Source organism: Sciurus carolinensis, chromosome 6 (assembly GCF_902686445.1).
Source record: "Sciurus carolinensis chromosome 6, mSciCar1.2, whole genome shotgun sequence".
Taxonomy (NCBI): domain Eukaryota; kingdom Metazoa; phylum Chordata; class Mammalia; order Rodentia; family Sciuridae; genus Sciurus; species Sciurus carolinensis.
This window is the reverse complement of record NC_062218.1, coordinates 73677530-73697163: the sequence shown is the minus strand read 5'-3', so window position 1 is coordinate 73697163 and position 19634 is coordinate 73677530. Positions and strand designations below refer to the sequence as shown.

General features: G+C 35.9%; 1 pseudogene; it reads right to left on the bottom strand.

Annotated features, from left to right (window-relative positions):
• Window positions 1-6612: 6612 nt before the first annotated feature.
• On the bottom strand, window positions 6613-7565 carry LOC124986329 (heterogeneous nuclear ribonucleoprotein A1-like; annotated as a pseudogene).
• Window positions 7566-19634: the final 12069 nt, after the last annotated feature.

The following is a 19634-nucleotide window of genomic DNA, read 5'->3' as shown; positions in this document are numbered from 1 at the left end:
CAATTTTATCAAAAAGTAAAATATTTCTCAGAAATCCCTACTATATCCTCCCTTGTATTTCATTGTCTAGATTTGAGTTCATGTCTGCAGATGGGGATGGTATTATCATGATTGACTTAAATCCACATAAATAATCCCCTGTAACTGGTGAATGGTCTAGGTTGATTTATATCACATTTTTTGTTGGCAAGAAATAAAAATGGCAGTTGGTTTGCAACCCAAAATATCTTGTATATATTTTATATAGTTATTAATGCAACTTTTAATCATCTAGAGAGTATTTTCAGGTAAATTTTTTGAGAAATACAGAAATTTTCATGTAAGAATATCTTTGTGTTTCACACCTGAAAGATAATACAATTGAATACACAATTCATGGATCACAGATGTTTTTCTCAAAATATATAGATGTTGCTTCACTGGCTTCTAGAAATTAATGGGGAATAATACAACACATAGACAATGAAAACTGAGAAAAATTAATTATTTTTTAAGTAAGTCTTTTCCTTTCTGAAGGTTTGTAGGAATTTTTTTTCTTTTTTTATTGTAAACAAATGGGATACATGTTGTTTCTCTGTACATGGAGTAAAGGCATACCATTTGTGTAATCATAAATTTACATAGGGTAATGTTGTTTGATTCATTCTGTTATTTTTCCCTTCCCCTCACTCCTCCCACCCCTCTTTTCCCTCTATAAGGTCCTTCCTTCCTCCATTCTTTCCCCCCTCTGACCCCCCATTATGTGTCATCATCTTTGCCTGCATTTAAGCAAATTTCTTCAGACATCTCTCCTGATCGTGTGTATTAATCAATTTCTTCTGTATACCACAAAACCATTTTATCTGCATGGTCAGACTTTTCTTTTTAAATTTAGCAAAAATTTTTTTTTCCTACAGATAACTTTTCAGGTTTTGGTTCTTTATTCTATTTCAAATATTGTATTTCCTTCCCTAGAAGCACTTAGTTTTATTACTTTGGATTCTTATTTTCTAGTCTCAATTTCAATCTTTTATTTCTCCTATTTCTTATTGTCTTAATATTTTTTCCATTTTATTGAGGTATAATTAGAAAAAAAGATTTGCATTCAAGTTGTACAAGATGATCTTACATTACATGTATAATATATATACACATTATAGAAAGATTTCCACAGTCAGACTAACATTCATTTCCTCACATAGTGATGATGAGTGTGTTTTGTGGCGAAAATACTTAAGATACAGTCTCAACACATTTCATGTACATCCATGTTGTACAGAAGGTTTCCAACCTTATTCATCTTAAAACTGAAAATTTGTAACTTTTGAGCAACATGCCCCAATTTCCTTTATCCTTAACATTTCTTAGGTCGGACTCTATTTTTCTGCTATTTTATTTCTCACATTTTTCTCTATATCCTTTGCCCTGTGTAAGCAGGGCAATCAAATTTACATTTTACTTTCATTAATTCATTCATCAGAAAAAATATATATTTAAAACTATGCTATCACCCAATGCCACCAGTAGCAGACAGAAATTCCTATTTGTCAAATTTTATCAAGAAGAAAATGTTTCTCAGACATCTCCAGTGATATAAGATTTGATACTTCCTATATATCAAGTATTATTTTAGTTGCTGAAGATACATTTATGAAAAAAGAAGACAAAGTGGTAATTCCATTGAAAAGACCAAATATAAATAGGTTCATAATGTCAAGTAATAAGTGCTGTAAATAAAAATAAAGCTGAATTGGAAAATGGAGAATGATGGAAAGTGCTATTAGTTATAGTACTCCGAAAAGTCCCACCTAAAGAGGTGAAGTTTATGCAGGGAACAAAGACAGACAGACTCACAGAAGATGGGTACGAGCTTTCTGGGAGAAAAAAACAAATGTGAAAGGCACTGAGAGGGAACATGTTTGTTGAGTTGGAAGACTGGCAAGGACACTGGCATGTCTGAGTGCACTGAGAAAAGATACAAGAAGATGAGGGTGAGGTACCAGGTGCCAAATGACCATACCCTTATAAGGGCTTTGGATTTCCCTTCTGTCATTCCCTTTCTATTTAAAAATTTTTTGTTAGTCATTCTTTCAGAACAGGTATGCCAGTGAAAAATTTAGATTCCTTCTGAGAACATCTGTATTTCATCTTCATTTCTGAAGAAAGTTTTGATGGATATAGAGTTCTGGACTGAAGGTTCTTTTCTTTCCTCATGTAATAAATGTTGTGCCACTTTCTTCTGACCTCCATAGTGTCTGGTGCAAAATCCTTTGTCATTCCAATGATTGATGACTATAAGCAATATATCATGTTTCTCTACTGCCTTCAAGATTTCTTCTTTGTATTTAGTTTTCAAAAATTTGAGCATGATGTGCTTAGACCTGGGTTTCCCTGAGTTTATTGTGTTAGAACTTTGCTCAGTTTCTTGAATCTGTAGGTTTGTGTCTTTGGACAAATTTGGAAATTTTTAGCTATTATTTATACAATTTTTAAAAGTCCTGCACTCTTCTGTGCTCTTTCCTTCTAGGACTCAGATGATATAAATATTATATCTTTTGTTGTTTTGTGGGTCTCTGTGCTATATTCATTTTTTAACCTATTTTTTTCTATTGTTCAGATTGAATAGTTTATATCCATATATCTTTGAATGCTTTGATTTTTAACTCTGTCATCTTCTTTTTGCTCTAAAACACTGAACCACGTCTCCAGTCCTTTTTTGTATTTTATTTAGAGATAGGGTCTCACTAAGTTGCTTAGGGTCCACACTAAATTGATAAGGATACATTCATGAAAAAATAAGACAAAGTGGTAACAAGTTCAAAGTGGCTTTGAACTTGTGATCCCCCTGCCTTAGCCTCCTGAGCTGCTGGGATTATAGGCATGCACCACTGCATCCTGCAGTTTATGATTTCTTATTGAAACATTTTACAGTAGCTGTTTCAAACTTGTTTTTGCAGTGCTGGGAATTGAACCCAGAGCCTTGCATATGCTAAGCAAGCACTCTACCACTGAGCTACACCCCCAGATTGCTTCAAATTTCATGACATATAATTTCCATATCTGTGTCTTCTTGGCATAGATGTGTTTTAATTCTCTTTATCTTATTTGAGATATTTTTTTTAACTATAATTAATAATTTTATATGGTATCCTCAACATTATAAGACTAGGTATAAAATTCTGGTTCCTTTTTAAATCTTTTATCAGGGATTTAACATGTTTATATTAAGAACACATCCTAGCCTACATTTGTGGGCTGTGGTTCAAATGTCAATATAGTTTTCAAAATCTTTGTAGTGTTATTCAGGTCTGCCCTACATGTGTGGTTCCCAGAGACCAAGGTAATTCTAGTATGTGTCCCAAAACAGAACACTTAATTTGCAAATACTTTGCTGTGTTGTTTCTGGGATTACATGGATGGGCTGCTCAGATGTCTTCTCAGGATTTCTGTAGCTTTTTCCTCTTGTTGGAATGAGAAGAAATGTCATTTCAGTATTGTACGGCAGAGATAGAAAACAAGCCACTACCAAGAGTCTCCAGGATGCAGCATCTGGTGAGGAGAGGAAGGTCCATGCCTGTGTGGTTGTTCATCTGGAATAGACAGTGTGGTTAAAATGTTTATGTCCTTCTAGGCTTACTTTTCCCCTATCCTTTGGCTATACAGAGTGGATCTTTTTGAGGAGATTTTGTGTGTGTGTGTGTGTGTGTGTGTGTGTGCTTGTTAGTGTTCAGGGTTGTGTTCCTTTCCAGAGCCCAGTCTTGTATACATAGGACACAAAACAAAACAAAGCCTAAGAGACTCACAGTTGGGTCACTCCTCAAGTCTTCAGGTCTCTAACCAGACTGTTCTCTTTTCTCTAGCTTTCTCTACTTTTGTTTATTTTATGAATTTTGTTTAGGGTTTTTTGTTTGTTTTGCACATAGTGATAGAGTTAGAATAGATGGAATATATTTATACCATTTAGTCTAGACTGGAAGCTCAGGACTTAGATTCTATTTTTTGGGTAATGGGACACATTTAGATGAATTTAGATAAAGATAGGGCATCATCTTTAGAAACATTAGGATGACTGTTGTGTAAAGGATAGATGGCAGAAAGACAATAAAATCAAAGAAACTAGTTAAGAGACTGATATAATGATCCATGTGGAGAAGATGGAGGATAGGATTGGAGAAGGAATAATGGGAGTGGAGAAATGGGAGGAGCTGACAGAATTTTGAAAGAATTTGTCAATAAAAGAGGCATAATTTTTCCAAGTTTTTTGACTTGAGAAATTGAGTGAATGATTGGTCATTTACTAAAATAGGGAAACCAGGGAAGAAGCAGGTGTGGAATTAGACATGAAAAATAGGAGTCCAAACTTTATAAGTGCTGAACTCAAGATGCTTGCTAGGTATCCAAATGCAGATGTTGAATAAGGAGTTGGCTATTAAAGTCAAGAGACTAGGGGAGAGGTCAGGAGTGGTTATACATAAGTTTGTAAACCACAGCTCAGAAGAAGGCATTTAAACATACCCCTCCCCCACCCCACCCCCCCAAAAGAAGATATCACCTAGGGATTGAGTAGAAATTGAAAGGAAAATAGGTCTAAAATTTACAGAATCCTGCAGTTTCCTAATCTCAAATTTATAATGGAATTTGATGTAGCTCACTATTGCCTTGTCTTATAATACTCTTTCCCCTTCATTTCTTGACATCATATGTTCTCCTGACTTTGCTCCAGTCTCTTAGGATATTTTCTTAGTCTTATTGATGGTTTCCCCCTACCTCCATGATTCATCCCTTAAAGATTGTTTTGTTTTGTTTTGTTTTTCTCCTATAAATTGTGTTCTTTAGATGCCATTTTCCACTGGGACTTAGAGAAGTGCCTGATTTCAGGAAATTTGTATCATACAAATTCCATGCTAATATACAGGAAAGTTAAGATGTTTTCCAGTTCTATCCATATTCCAACAAATGACATAATTTTGTTCTTCTTTGAGGCTGAATAAAACCCCATTTTGTACATACTCCATATTTTTTTTATCCATTTATCTATTGACAGACACCTAGGCTGGTTCCATAACTTGACTATTGTGAGTTTTGCTGCTGTAAATATGGACATGCATATATTGCTGCAGTATGCTAGCTTTTGGATAAATACAGTGAAATGGTATAGCTGGATCATGTGGTGATTCCATTCCTAGTCTTTTGAAGAACCTCCATACTGACTTCCATAGTGACTATACCAATTTACATTTCCACCAACAGTGTGTAAAGGTCCTCCCTTCCCACCACATCCTTGTCAGCATTTATTGTTTTTTGAATTTTTGATGATTGGCATTCTAACTGGAGTAAGATGAGATCTCAGTGTGATTTTATTTGTCTTTTCCTGATGGCTAAAGATATTGAACATTTTCTCATGTATTTATTTGTCATTTGTACTTTTTCTTTTGAAAAGTATCTGTTTAGTCCACTTGCCCATTTATTGATTGAGTTCTTGTTGTTTTTTGGTGGTAAGTTTTTTTTCAGTTCTTTATATATTCTGGATGTTAATCATTTATTGGAAGAATAGCTGGCAAAGATTTTCATTCCATTCACTCAGCTCTCTCTTCATACTATTGTTTCTTTTGCTCTGCAGAAGCATTTTAGTTTGATGCCAGCCCATTTATTGATTGTGTTAATATTGAGCTATAGAAGTCCATTGAGGGAACCATTGCCTGCACCAATATGTTTATTTCCCCAGTGTCTCCTAGCAGATGCAATTCTGGGCTTATTCTTTAGACAATTTTTTCTTAACCCAAACAACTCTGTCTTAGTCTGTTTCAGTTGGTATAAGAAGCTACCACAGAGTGAGTGGTTGTAGATAACATACTTATTTCTCACAGTTCTGGAGTCTGGAAAGTTCTCAGATCAAGTACCAATGGGTTCAGTGTCTGCTGAGTGCCTGCTTCCTGGTTTATGGAAAACCACCTTTTTTTTTTTAAAACAGTTTTCATTCCATTCAAGAGAATTGAATTAAATCATTTATTGATTACATATGCTAATGAATGATGCACAAGATTCATTCCCATCTATTATGTATCTGATATCATTATTCAATTTAGATATTATATAGGATGTGTCAACAATCATTTTTATAATCAAAATAATTCCATGACTGTGCTTAAGCGACCTTTTCAATGGTCAGAAGGTCACGACAATGACACCAAGGTTTCTGAACCTGGCATCTTCCTGAATGAATTCTAAATTCACAATATTGGGGGAGTTTTACCAAGATGGTTTCAGAGTAAACTAACTTTACACAACTCATTAAAAAAGGACACATTTATTCAGCATCATGATTGGACTATTACATTTAGCAATCAACAGGGTGGGTACAAAAAAAAAGGTCTACATTAAAACCCTTTTTTGGAATGCTTTACACTTTCCACAGAAGAGAAACTAAAATAACCTGTTATACAATTAGTCACAAATATAGTCCTGGTGTATTTTTGCCCATACACATGAATATTGTCTGAACTATGTCTTCTTTGAAGTCTCTAGACCCTGCCACCACTGTGCTTTGCTGAGTTCACAAATCTGTTGTAACCTGTAGCTTCCCTGTCACTTCTCTGACTCTCCTCTTCTGCTAAGGTTTGTTTCCTGGCAGCATTATAACCTTCTGCCACTGCCATAGCTACTCTGCTGCTAGAACTGCCATAGCCACCTTGGTTTTGTGCTTTGGCAAAATATTGGCCTCCACCACCATGAGGTCCAGAGCTTCTTCCTCCAAAGTTTCCACCCTTCGTTGGTACCAGATTTGATGACTGACTGTTGTAATTGCTAAAATCATTATAGCTTTCACCATCTCCAAAACTGCTTCTGTCACTACCAAATCCATTATAGCCATCCTCACTGCTACCACATCCACCACCACCACGGCTGCCACAAAAGACACTATGACCATTAAAGTTTCCTCCACAACCAAAATTGTCATTTCCATCAAAACCACCTCCATGACCACCACCAAAGTTTCCAGAACCGCTTTGCCTTCTTTGGCTAGATGAAGCACTAGCCACCTCTTGCTTTGACAGGGCTTTCCTCCCTTCACAGCTGTGGCCATTCACAGTATGGTATTTCCAAATGACAATCTTATCCAAATTCATGGTCATCAAAATTTACAAAAGCAAAGCCCCTTTCTTTCTACTGCTTTGGTCAGTCATGATTTCAGTAACTTCAATTTTTCTGTACTGTTTGAAATAATCTCATAGGTGATGTCCTTCAGTGTCTTCTTTAATGACACCAACAAAGATCTTTTTCACAGTTAAGTGGGTCACTGGTCTTTGAGAATCTTCTCTTGAGACAGCTCTCTGGTTCCATAGCTCTTCCATCCACCTTTTGTGATCTTGAAACAGGGCTGCATCCACTTCCATCACAGTGGCATAAGTGACAAACTGAAGTCCCTGGAGTGGTTGGTATTTGGGTCTCTCATCACCACACAGTCTGTGAGTGCTCCCCATTGCTCAAAGTGGCTTTTCAGACTCTCATCAGTTGTTTAAAACTCAGCCCCTGATGAATAGCTCCTGCAGCTGTTTAGGCTCTTTAGGGGACTCTGATTTAGACATGATAGCAGTAGGAAGACAGACTTTTAACAATGCTTCCTCTTTGGTGTTCATGGGCAGAAAAAGAAACACCGCCTTCTTGCTGTGACCTCACAAGGCACAAAGAGTGAGGGAGTTCTCTGGTATCTCTTTTATAAAGGTACAGTCCAATTTATGATCGCTTCACCCTCGTGACCTCATTGTATCCCATGAGTTATAACACCTTCACACTAGAGGTGAGGATTTCAACATATGAATTTGGGAAGGGCTCAAATATTCAGTTTGTAGCACTCTCCCCAAATTAAGCACTTGACCATTAGATATTTTCTTGTGTTCATTGTTTAATAAAATTATAATCCACCAGATCAGGTTTGAAGACATTTACTGACACTAGCCACTTTCATACCTATATGTAATCTAAAGCCTATTAAAGTTTTTTTTAATCCCAAGTACTTAAAAATCTCAGTTTATTAATAATATGAGAAATAAATGGTAATTTCATTAATGTAGCATTTATAGCATTTTAGATTTTTTTTTTAAGACAAGAGATACTCTCAGGAGAATGGAGCAGGAAGCCAGAAGATATTTTGAGAAAGAAGCCAAGAGGGTGAGAAATGTGTGTGGATCACTTATTACCTAGCACATCCTCACATTCAGTAAATATTAATCATTTTCATATGAATCCTTCATAGTGTGATTTTCAATGATTTGAAAGTTTAGAATTCATTAAATAGGATATAGTCTTTGGAATATAAATATAAAATTGTATTATAAAAACATTTTACATTATCCATCTTCTTGGTTTGCTGCAGAACTCAAAGCGTTCCCCCTTTTTTCTTCCTTAATAATTCTCAAATATTTGCCTTAGGAACTCAGCTAGATAATTAACTAATCCTCAAATCAATTCAGGTTATATTATACATATGGGGAGTAAATTTTTATTTTAATAGGGGTCTTTAAACACAGTTGTTTCCTGTGAAACAACACATTAATACCAGGTTATTATTGGTGAGAGGTAATTTGGACTGCCTTAAATTTCACTCCTGATGTTTACAGGCACTGGTATTTAGACTGTCCCATGTCTCCTGCCCCAGGGCTGTCTTCATCTGCTTGTAACAATTGCACATGCAAGAAAACAACTATATTTGCATAAAGAAAATGGGTACTTGACTCCTGGGTTTATAATGAGCTCTCTTGCAGCACCTGTGTATATGTGCGTATAGGATCCTAGTTCTGTGGTCTAATTGCTTGGATTTTAATCTGGGGCATATTACTTACTCTTCATGTGACACTGGGCAAATTATTTCATTGCTTTGGACTTGTTACCTCTTCTATAAAACTGGTAAAATGATGGCATCTATCTTAAAAGATATTCAACAAGTTAATGACTGTCAAGTGCTTAGAGTAGTTCCAGGAATTTGGTAAGTATTTAATAAGTATTAGTTATTATTGGATGACAAATACTAATATAATATGTCTGGATTTTTCATGTGGGTAACCTCAGATTTAATTCATCCATTTAGTCCTGCCATATTATAGTCAATTTAGAAGCAATTTTAAACTTGACCTAAATTAGGTATTACTCACATTATCAATGTTAGTTAGGCATTTAATTATGATCTTCCAAATTATGCTTGGAGTTGAAATATAGGACATGATATCTGGGTTATAATAATATAAAGGTATCATAAATTATAATTGTTAAATACAATTAATTTTAAGGATAAATTTTGTAATAAATTTCCCCTATGAATTTTAGAACTAAATTTGTGAGATTACATTGCATAAAACAAAGCCACTCTCAATATTTCTATAATAAAAACTAATATAAATAAAAATTACAATTCATTGTGCACAATTATGCTTTTTATGAGTCAAGATATTTAATATAGTTCCACCTTCTTAAATTTCTGCCTCAGAAATACCTGGGTTACTTAGATATTAACTTAAGTGTTAATATCTAAGGACTCTTTCAGTTAATATCAGGACTCTTTCAGTTTTCAGCAACCAAGAAATAAGACAGAAAGACAATCCAAAAAGAAATGGCTATTTCACTGTGCAACTCAGAAATCTAAGGGACTGACTTCAAGTATGGCCATTATACTCTTTCAACTCCTATTTCCTCTTTGTATACCCATGCTCAAGTAGATTTCTCCGTAAGTTTGATTAAACACTTTCAAGTTTACATTCTCATGCCTAAAAAATCATAGGTACGAAGTCACTGAAATGATTTACTTTGAGTAGACTGAATGACTTCACATACCCATATCTGAAAATTCACTATGACCAGCAGATGAATTCAGTTGATTGATCAGGCCTGGGTCACGTTTCTGTCTTTGGAATGAGGGAGAGACTGAAACAACAGGGGTAGTGTACAGTCAGAAGCTGCTGTAAAGCAACACGAATTCTTGAGCAACATCATCATTAATATCATAAATCTGAAAAACCAGTTAAGACCTGAGCCATCAGAGTGATGGCTGCATCACAGATGAAAATAGTTAAAGGATACTCCCCAAAACATCCCTAATAAATCTGAGTAACATTTTGTTAGTGTAAAGAATAGCAAAATCCATCAGCTCATTACTAGCAACGAACACCATTTTGTGTCAACAAAGAATGACTACAAGTTAAATAGCATTTGTAAATTGTAATAAAGATAAACTATAACTAAAAATAGGAGCACCAAGCTAAGCATGGATGACAAGTGTGATAAATTCTGATGAGATAAGCAAAATAGTATCTTAACAGTAGCATTTACGTTAGACCATTGGGGGTGGATATGACTCTGGAGGCCGATCAGTTCACCCTTGTTTAGTTTTTTAGTTGAAGAGAGATAGAAAACAGATTCAGAGTTGTTAGATGAGTTATTTAAGATCAGTGGTAAAGACTAGAGTTAAAAACTGATGAAAATATACCTAGTGTAAGCTCAGTGCTTGTCACTATGAGACAAAGCAAAACTGTGTCACCTCTCCTGTTCTCAGGGAGACTGAAATCAAGTTTGACATTTGTCAGGACAAACCTGTATGTTCATCTTAGCATGGCAATTCATGCCCCAAAAATGTAGGAAAAGGAAATTATTTAGCCTCTTAATGTATACATGTTCTTTACAAACTCTGCTTCCTCCTGAACTATGTCCAAAAATAAGATTAGATGACCTCAAAAGTGTTGGGCATACTTAGAATTTTGAATGTTAAAGTATTTTTTTCTTTATGAATTCTTTTGAGCACAGAAATCTCTCTCTCTCTGTCTCTCTCTCACTCACACACACACACACACACACATACACACACACACACAACACATATACCAGTCTCCTGAATTGAAATTTTCAGTTTGACTCTTGCTTGAGAAATATAGTGAGTTTGAAGCTATCTTAATGATGGTGTATGGTCAGTGAATTTTTAAAATTGGAAACATGGGAAGAAGGATCATCTAAGAACATCCATGAGGAAAGAAAAAAGAGCTCTGGTTTGGTAAGGGAAATGCCAGTAATTTATATTTTTTTGATGTGAGAAAATTTTAAATGCTTTGAAAATTTGTTTTTTAGAGTTCATTTATTCATTTGTTCATTTACAAATATTTATTAAGGCTATGCATTTTTCTAGAAGCCAAGAAAACTGCAGTGAACCCAACAGACATAAAGTTCTTCCTCTACTCAGTTTATGTTCTAGTTTGTGTGGGAAACACAGTAGACATAGAAATTAAACATGTGTCATGTCACATGGTAACAAGTGCCATAGAGCAAAGGGTATCAGGGCTTTGGAAGTAGGATTGCTATTGTAAATTATGCAGAGAAGAGTCCTCACTGAGAAGTTGACATTCAGGGAAAATCCAAGGAGACCAACTCTGTAGCTCTTTGGGGAAGCAGTGTACCTGGTGGAAGAGGAAACAGCAAGTGCAAAGGCCCTGAGTTGGAGTGTGCCAGTGTAACTGGAGCTGAACAGGTTAGGGATAGGACAGGAGATAATGTCATAGGAGAAATGGAGACTCACATCCTGTAGACCCTTAAGTTTTTGAGGATTTTGACTTTAACTGAGATTGTGATGAGAAGTCATTTGAGCAGGAGAGTGTCAGAGACCTGCACATGTTCTGTAAGTAGAGCTGAACCATCTGGTTAATGGGTTAGATAGAAGTGATTAAAAGAGAACCCAGGTTGACTCTGAGATCTTTACTTTGAATAATTGTAAGGTTGGATTTGCCATTTACTTAGTTGGAGGCACTGGGAGGAGCAGTTTGGAGAGATGGAAAACTAGAATTTTGGTTATCCACATGATTCACTGCTGGTTTTTGTATGATTTGAGATTTACTGTGTATGTGTGGTTATATGAAAAATCAATGATCTTAAAGAATTGAAATAAGTTAACTTCCTGTCAATTTTGGCCAAAACAGCCATCAAAAGCTTGTATTTATTTATTTAAATTTTACAAGTACATATTAATTATACATATTACTGGAATGCAGTGTGAGATTTCCATAGAAACCTGCAATGTGCACTGATGAAATCTAGACACCCTTTTTCCAGCCCCTGTCCCCACTGCCCCCTCCCAATCTTTTGTAGTCACTATTTTATTTCCGGATTCACTTTTTAAGAGAAACTTTTATTTTTTGAGCTGATGAATTTAACAAAGGATTTGACAAACATTTCTTTACAATGTTTAGTATATATTTAAATTGAAAGATACATACTTTTGCAAATCAAGTACATCTTTTTATCCAGAATTTCAGGAAATATTTCAGAATGTACCAGATTCAGTTGAGTTTTAATGATTTTAATAATTTTTAATGCATGATTTTAAAGCAAATCCTAGATAGCATATTTTTCATTCATAAATGCTTCTGTGAAAATGCTTATGACTGAAGGAAATGATTTATCCACTCATTATCAGGCTGCAGTTTCCACTTAAAATCTATGTACTATATTACATGGAAGGCCTCTTCTGTGACAGTGTAGGTTTGAGAAAGCTTTCAAGCAACTCTTAAGAGTTGCTCAAAATGACAATAATAAAGTTAAATAAAATTCTTCAATGATATTACACTATGCATATTAAACAAAACATTTTCCTCATTCAACCTTGTATGAAGTGTTTGAGTTTTATAGGAATATTTATGTAAACAAAAGTTACCTACCTCTGAGAAAGTATAGTTTCTGTACACCTAACTGAAATGCAGCTCAGCCTATGTCTGCAAATGAACTGAACTGACAGCTTTCCTGGGAGATTAAAAACATTTTAATATTCTGATTTAATAAAGCAAGAGATTTTAAGGGATCCAAAGGGAAGTTTCTAGATCAGTGATATTTTGAAAGCATTTAAGTGGAAATGAACTTTTCACTATTATACAACAATGGAACATTAACATTAAAAGATCCAAGAATTATTTTGAATAATAGATTTATTAATGTGTATTTGTCTCTCAGCTACCTCCAGAATTCAACTGCACAGATTATCATTACATTTATAAAACCTACAGTAAAAATTTGTTTTAGCCAAAAATATTCTAAAAGATACTGAAAGAAGGGCATAGATTTCAGCGGTTCTCAGATACTTCAAACTGGTCTTTGTGGTGAATCAAGGATTCGTTTTGGAAAGGACATCATAGACTTCCAGGTCTGGAAGTGCCTGTAAGGGTTCATCTGGTTCATCATGCACCCTAAGGATTATTAAAATCACCAGATGCAAAACCAGTTATAATGGCTGGTTTTCCAACCTGTGAACTCTGGAGAACTCTTCTAAAGGCAGAATCTCCTTTTCAAAGGTATTAAAACTAGGGTTCCTCCTCATTTCACTTTTGCTGAGTTCCCAACAGTGGTGGTGTGTTTTAAAGGATCTCCTCATAATACTTTAAACCCTTAAAAGAGTTTAGAACTTAAACTTCAAATAATCTTCTCTTTGTCACAATCTTTTGGTGTTCTTCAAATAATAGTCCTTTGTTTAAAGAAAATCAGACTTAAACTTGTGTATTAAGTGATTAAAGTAAAAGCTCATTATTATGTTTTCCCTGTTACTTCACCTCTGATCTTTCAACTATGACCTCTGCTTTTGATCCATTTCCAAAGTATTAAAATATAACCTCTATAAAGAACTAGCCTTTATAATAGCACAATCACCAACATGGCCCTTGGTTATTTCCAATTATTTGGGCCTTGTTCTTCAGTTTTGATTCTACCTAGTGGGTTTTTTGTTTTTTGTTTTTTTTTTTTTTGGTTCACTTTATATCAGTGATTATCCAACTAGCTCTTTCAAGGGTCTCCATCAGCATCTAATTACTTTGACTCTTAAAAATTATTAAAACATTAAAACATTATTTGGAAAATTATTTTTGTAATTATAATTATAGAAGGAAATAAGAAAAAAATGAAAAATTGTGTTAGGGTAGAGGATGATAGGTAATTAGTTCCAAAATATTCTTGAATAATGTTGCTATGTCAATAATACTAATACATACATATATGTTTATTCATAAACATGTAAGATGGATTAAAATATCAAATATGTTCAAATCTCTGTTAATAGTATTTTTTAAAAATATTTTTATTTGTTGCTGATGAATCTTTATTTATCTATTTATATGCAGTGCTGAGAATTGAACCCAGTGCCTTACATGTGCTAGGCAAGTACTCCACCACTGAGCCACAATCCCAGTCCTAACAGTAGTATTTTTAAAGCATATCTTCTTTGTCACTTTTAGGAATCAAAAGTCTTTCATTATTCTGAAAACTGATCGATAAAGTTAAAAATATTTTTGACAACAATTTTTAAATCCCGGACGTTTAAAAATATCTTTTGTTAAATACTGAAAATTTTTCTTTCCCTCAACCCTTAGCATTCCGGATGTATTTTATATTTCCACGATTGTAGTATACCGGGGTTCCAGGTTTTACAAAAATCAATTTTGGAACTTTTAGGGACTTAATAAGTAATGTTCTTGTCAGTAATAGGCTTCAATAAAAAATTAGTGTTGCTATTTAAACAAAATAATGAAATGGTTTTCTTTAATAACCACTAGTGGATAAAAAAAATAGGCAAGACAAGATTTCACTGGTGCTTTCTTACCAGAGCTCAAGAGACTCTCTGAAGGCCTTGGAGCCTTTATTTATCTCAAAATATCTCAAGAGCTCTTTAGCATCTTGTGGAGAAGATTCCTGAGGTCCGGGTCTGCTGCCCGGCCCGGGAGCCTAGCTCTGCGCGGAAGCCTCTCTTGGGCAGCCCTCCTCTGCGACTCTCCCGGTCGTGCAGGTACACCTCCAGCGGTGGAGTCTCGCTGGGTAACTCTTCTGCACGAAGTTCTCTGCGTTCTGGGACTAGCGCCTTGGCCAGGGAGCCTCGCCCAGTGGGAGAGACTCACCCTGCGGCTCTGAGTTGGTCCCCAGCCTCTCAATACCTCCTTTTCTTGAATCCTGAGTTCTGGAGCGACATGAGATGCAGTCACCCTGTAGTCCACCATCTTGATCTCCTTCTTTATTTTAGAGAGGGATAAAATGGTCTTATGAAAATCAAATACATAATATACACGAAAATTGCCTGTGAACTGTAAGAAATTATGCAAAGGATTGTTACTTTTAATTTATTAGTGGTATTATGTGTAGCACCAGAATTCAGTACTTCTACTTGTGTTTTTCTCTCTGTCCTGTATGATAACAAAGAAGTAATACAATAATCCAGTCTTCTTGTAATTGGGATGTACTTAGGTTATGCCCAGGGGGCATTTTAGCAATAGCCATTTGAAGAGAATGTCTCTTTTTCTGTTGACAAATCCTGCAAAGCTGGGCCCCCAGGTAGAATCTGGAGGGCAGGTGGATGAGAAAGAGCATGGAGCTGGGAAGACTGGCAGTGAGGGACGAGAACACCTAGTGAGAAGCCACAGAATGCATGAACACCCTAAGATGACTTGGTCCTCTGTAACCAGAGTACCAAGGCAGCAATAACAAAGTTTTCTTTTAAACAAAATGAATATATATGGATTTAAAAAGAAAACCTGTGTTGTGAGCAGAGTTGCTTAAAAGTTTAAACCTTTAGATGATGAAAGTTTTCCAAATTAACAGAAAGGTGGTTTTAATGCTATCTTTGTTAATAGTATTACAAGTCTGGCTGAGTATGGTGACACATGCCTGTAATCCCAGTGACTTGGGAAACTGAAGCAGAAAGATTACAAAGTCAAGGCCAGCCTCAGCAACTTAGTGAGACCATGTCTCAAAATAAAAAATAAAAATGAATTGGGATTTAGCTCAGTGGTAGAGCACCCTTGGATTCAATCCTCAGTACCTCACCCCTCCAAAAAGAAAAAAAAAAAAAAAAAGAGTATTCCAAACCAGTATATCAGAAGGAAGATGTTACTATAGGTTACCTTTCAAGACATAGGAAACCAAGGTCAAAGTTTGATATACCAAGTTGTTTGCCTACCTTACCTGAGTATTTACATTGATGTCTTCACTTTTAGGCAAGAAACTGATTGAAGAAAGATGTTAAAGAAACCTATGATGACACCTGCACACACACACTCACATATACAACATACTTGTTTAATGATATGGACGTGACTGGAATTTCATGTTAACCAAACTTGTCTTTTGTGGTCTTCCAGATTACCTGTAGAAACTCCCTCTGGGATAATTCATAATGCTACTGTTATGTTTTCCAGCACATTTATTTACCTTTTCCATCTTCAAAAATAAGTGCTATGTTTTGCAGAAATTAAAGGAAAGTGAAAAAGCAGGAATAACTTAAATACATTTCCTGGTTTTCAGGTGAGGTTCAGGAAAAGTTGCTTATTCCAGTGTTGTCCTTCTTTCACTTTATTCCATTGTAGTTCAGTGTCTTGTTAAATAATTTTGTTTCTAGATTCTAGCCCTTGGATGATAAATGGTCAGTCATTATTCAGTCATTATTTGAGATGAGAGTTCTGACTAAAATTAGTTCAGGTTAAGCCGTTGTTTAGTCTCAGAGGAGACAGATACATCTGCTAGTGGCCATCTCAGTCACTCTTCCTTTCTTTCTCCCTGTGATATGACCTCCCCTGCCCCCAATTCCTTTTTGATCTCACCTTCTGCAACTATTCCTATTGATCACACCTTTCCAGTTACATTGGTCTCCTTGCTGTTCCCAAAACATTACATGTGTGCTCCACATTTTGACCTTTTTATTAGCTGCTTCTCCTGTCTGGAACATTCTTGTTATAGATATATACTTATTTAAGTCTCTCAATGCTCATTTTCTCAACCTAACAGTCTAGTAGATATCATTACCAATCATCCAAAGTCAGGTCTCTACCACAGGACTGATCACATTTCTGTCTTCCCCTGAAGTTAGCTATGACCATGTGACTTGTTCTAGCCAAAGAAATATTAGCAGAAGTGATGTATGTTACTTTCAGCTAGCTAGTTTTATCTTAATTTGTCAGAGAATTAATAATTCTTTATTTTCTGATCTTTAACTGTTGGGGGATAACAAACATAAGCAAGATTTATTATGACTATTACATGGGAGGATTTAAAAAAATTTTATTAGTGCATTATAATTATACCTAATAGTAGGATTGATTGTTACCTATAAGGTCCTAATGTACAATTTTCCATGCTCCCTTCCCTATGTCACTGAAAATGGGAACTTTGTCATTCTGGGTCTCTGAGTGAGGATGGCATGGGCAGAATGCCCATGAACTATATAATGGATATGTTGTATGAGCCAAAAGTAAGCCTTTGTTGTTTTAGAGCAAATGCTGAGATATGGAGGTCATTTATTACTGCAAAATAACATACCCAATCCTGAACATTACACCTATTACTATTGAGTACCGGAAATTGTCCAACACCCCCTGTTTTTCTTTGCTGTATGTTACCTTTCATAGCACTTATCATTTTATAACCAGATACTACATAATTTGCTTCCTATGTTTATTTCCTATTTTCTTTTTCACCCTAATTGCTCCCCTCCACTAGAATATAACTCCATGGTCAGGGCTTTTGTTTTGTTTAATTATGTGAACATAAGGATGTTGATAAATATTTATTGAAATAATGAGTGAACAAATGAATACTAAGTACCACCATATACTCTTTTGTGTGTTGGGCATGCAAAGATGAATAGACTACTTTCCCTGATCTGACCGATTCTAGTGACTAACACATAGTTATTTGAAGAAGAGGTTGAAACAGCAGAGGGAGCGCCATGGCACTGTTGGGAGATTCCGTACTCATAGTCCAAGATTAAGAAGGAGAACCAGAATGAATTTGCATAAGCCAAGAGAGGAGGGTGTGTCAAGTGTTCAATGTCTCAAATTCTGCATGGAAGTCAAGAACTTGAAATGTACCCACTGGATTTGACTTGTAGGACATGGGGGACCTCAGGGAGAGTAGTTTGTAAACTTGGTTTTACTTGCCAATGTGCAAAGAAATCCTTAAATCCTGCTTCAGTGAACCTGGACTCTCTGAGGATGCTGATGATCCCAGAGTCACTTGCTCAGGATCACACAGATCATTTGTGGCAAAGTGAACCTCTGCATTTCTTGTTCGTTCTTTGCTTTAGGTCTAAGTTTTTAAGATATCTGAAAGGTCCCAGTAAACCAGGCCTAACAGATTAGGACTCATCCTTGTTTCCTTTCTTTTCCTCCCTTGTCCTCAGCCATTAGCAAATCCTATTCTTTTTCAAAAATATATCTCCTTTCTCATTTATCACCCCTTCCCTTCCACCACTGCAGCTCAATCCAGCCATCTTCTGCCCATGCTAGCAGTAGCCTTCTGACCTGATGCTTCCACTAATCCCCCCGCTACAGTCCATTTTTAACAGTGCAATCAACTCTCTTTAAAAAACCAGATTGTGTCATTATCTTGCTTAAACATTCCAAAACAGTTTTCTATTACACTGACAATGATATCCAGAACCTTTCAATGTCCTACAAAGTTCATGTACTATAACCCTTGCCTACATTTTGAACCGAGCCACCCTCCCTCCACCTTCTGCATCATTACTGTTTTGGATACTGTCCTTTCTTTCCTTAGAAAATGCAGCATACTCTTGCCTCATGGTCTTTGCACTTCTGTGTCCTTTTCCTAGATTATCTCTCCCCTGATTTTCACTTGACTAGCTCTTCATCCTCATTTAGCTCTCAACTCAAATGCCATCTCCTTAGAGGTCTTCTTTCCCATCCTAACCTAAGTACCCTCTCTAATCTGTTTCTATTAACACAAAACCTATAGGGGGCACTGAGGATGGAACCCAGTGCTTGGCATGGGTTAGGAAAGTACTGTGCCACTGAAGTATAGCACCAATGGCATTAATTATCACTTTTTGAAATTATATTGCTTATTTTTGTGTCTATCATGTCCTTGAGAACAAGGACCGTACCTACCTTGTTCCCCTTAGTATTTCCAGGGTCTAGAACAGTGTTTGGATCACAGAATAGTAGCTAACTCTTATATGCAGCATTGTGTGACACCATTCTAAGCACTTTACAGATATTAACTCATTTAATCTTCACATCTATTCTTTGAGGCAGGGACAGTGCAAACCTCCATTTACAGGTGAGGAGATTTAGACCAAGAGTTAGATCATTAAGGCTTTTCTGAAGCCAGTAAATGGCAGTGTTTCAGAACAGCCTGCTCAGACTTCAATACCCATCAGAGCCACATGCCTCACCTTAACACTTTTCTTTCGGTAGATCTGGGGTGGGTCCCAAGAATTTTCGTTTACAAAGTTTCTAAAGGCAGCTGCTGCTGCTGCTGATCCAAAAGTCACCCTTTGAGAACGAATGCAGTATAATTTGCAAAGTTTTTTTGTGTTTTATTCATATTAATGCTCATATTCCCATGAAAAATTATTAGGCCCATTTTGTGGATGAGGAAACAGAAGCTCAGAGAAACTCACTGGTTTTCCCACGTACATAGAGGCAGTGAGTGGAAAAGTTGCTTAGACCCAAGTTTTTTGGCTGTAAATCAAGAGCTCTTGGCATTGCCCTAAGAGGCCTCTGCCTGGTATTGAATTTTTCATAGTGATGCTCCAATAGGTAAATTGTAAAGACTTCATGGAGTTGGCAGATAAATAAAGGAAGCTCATGGGAACAGAGGGAATTTACATCTTCTGCTCTGTTTTGACTTAATTA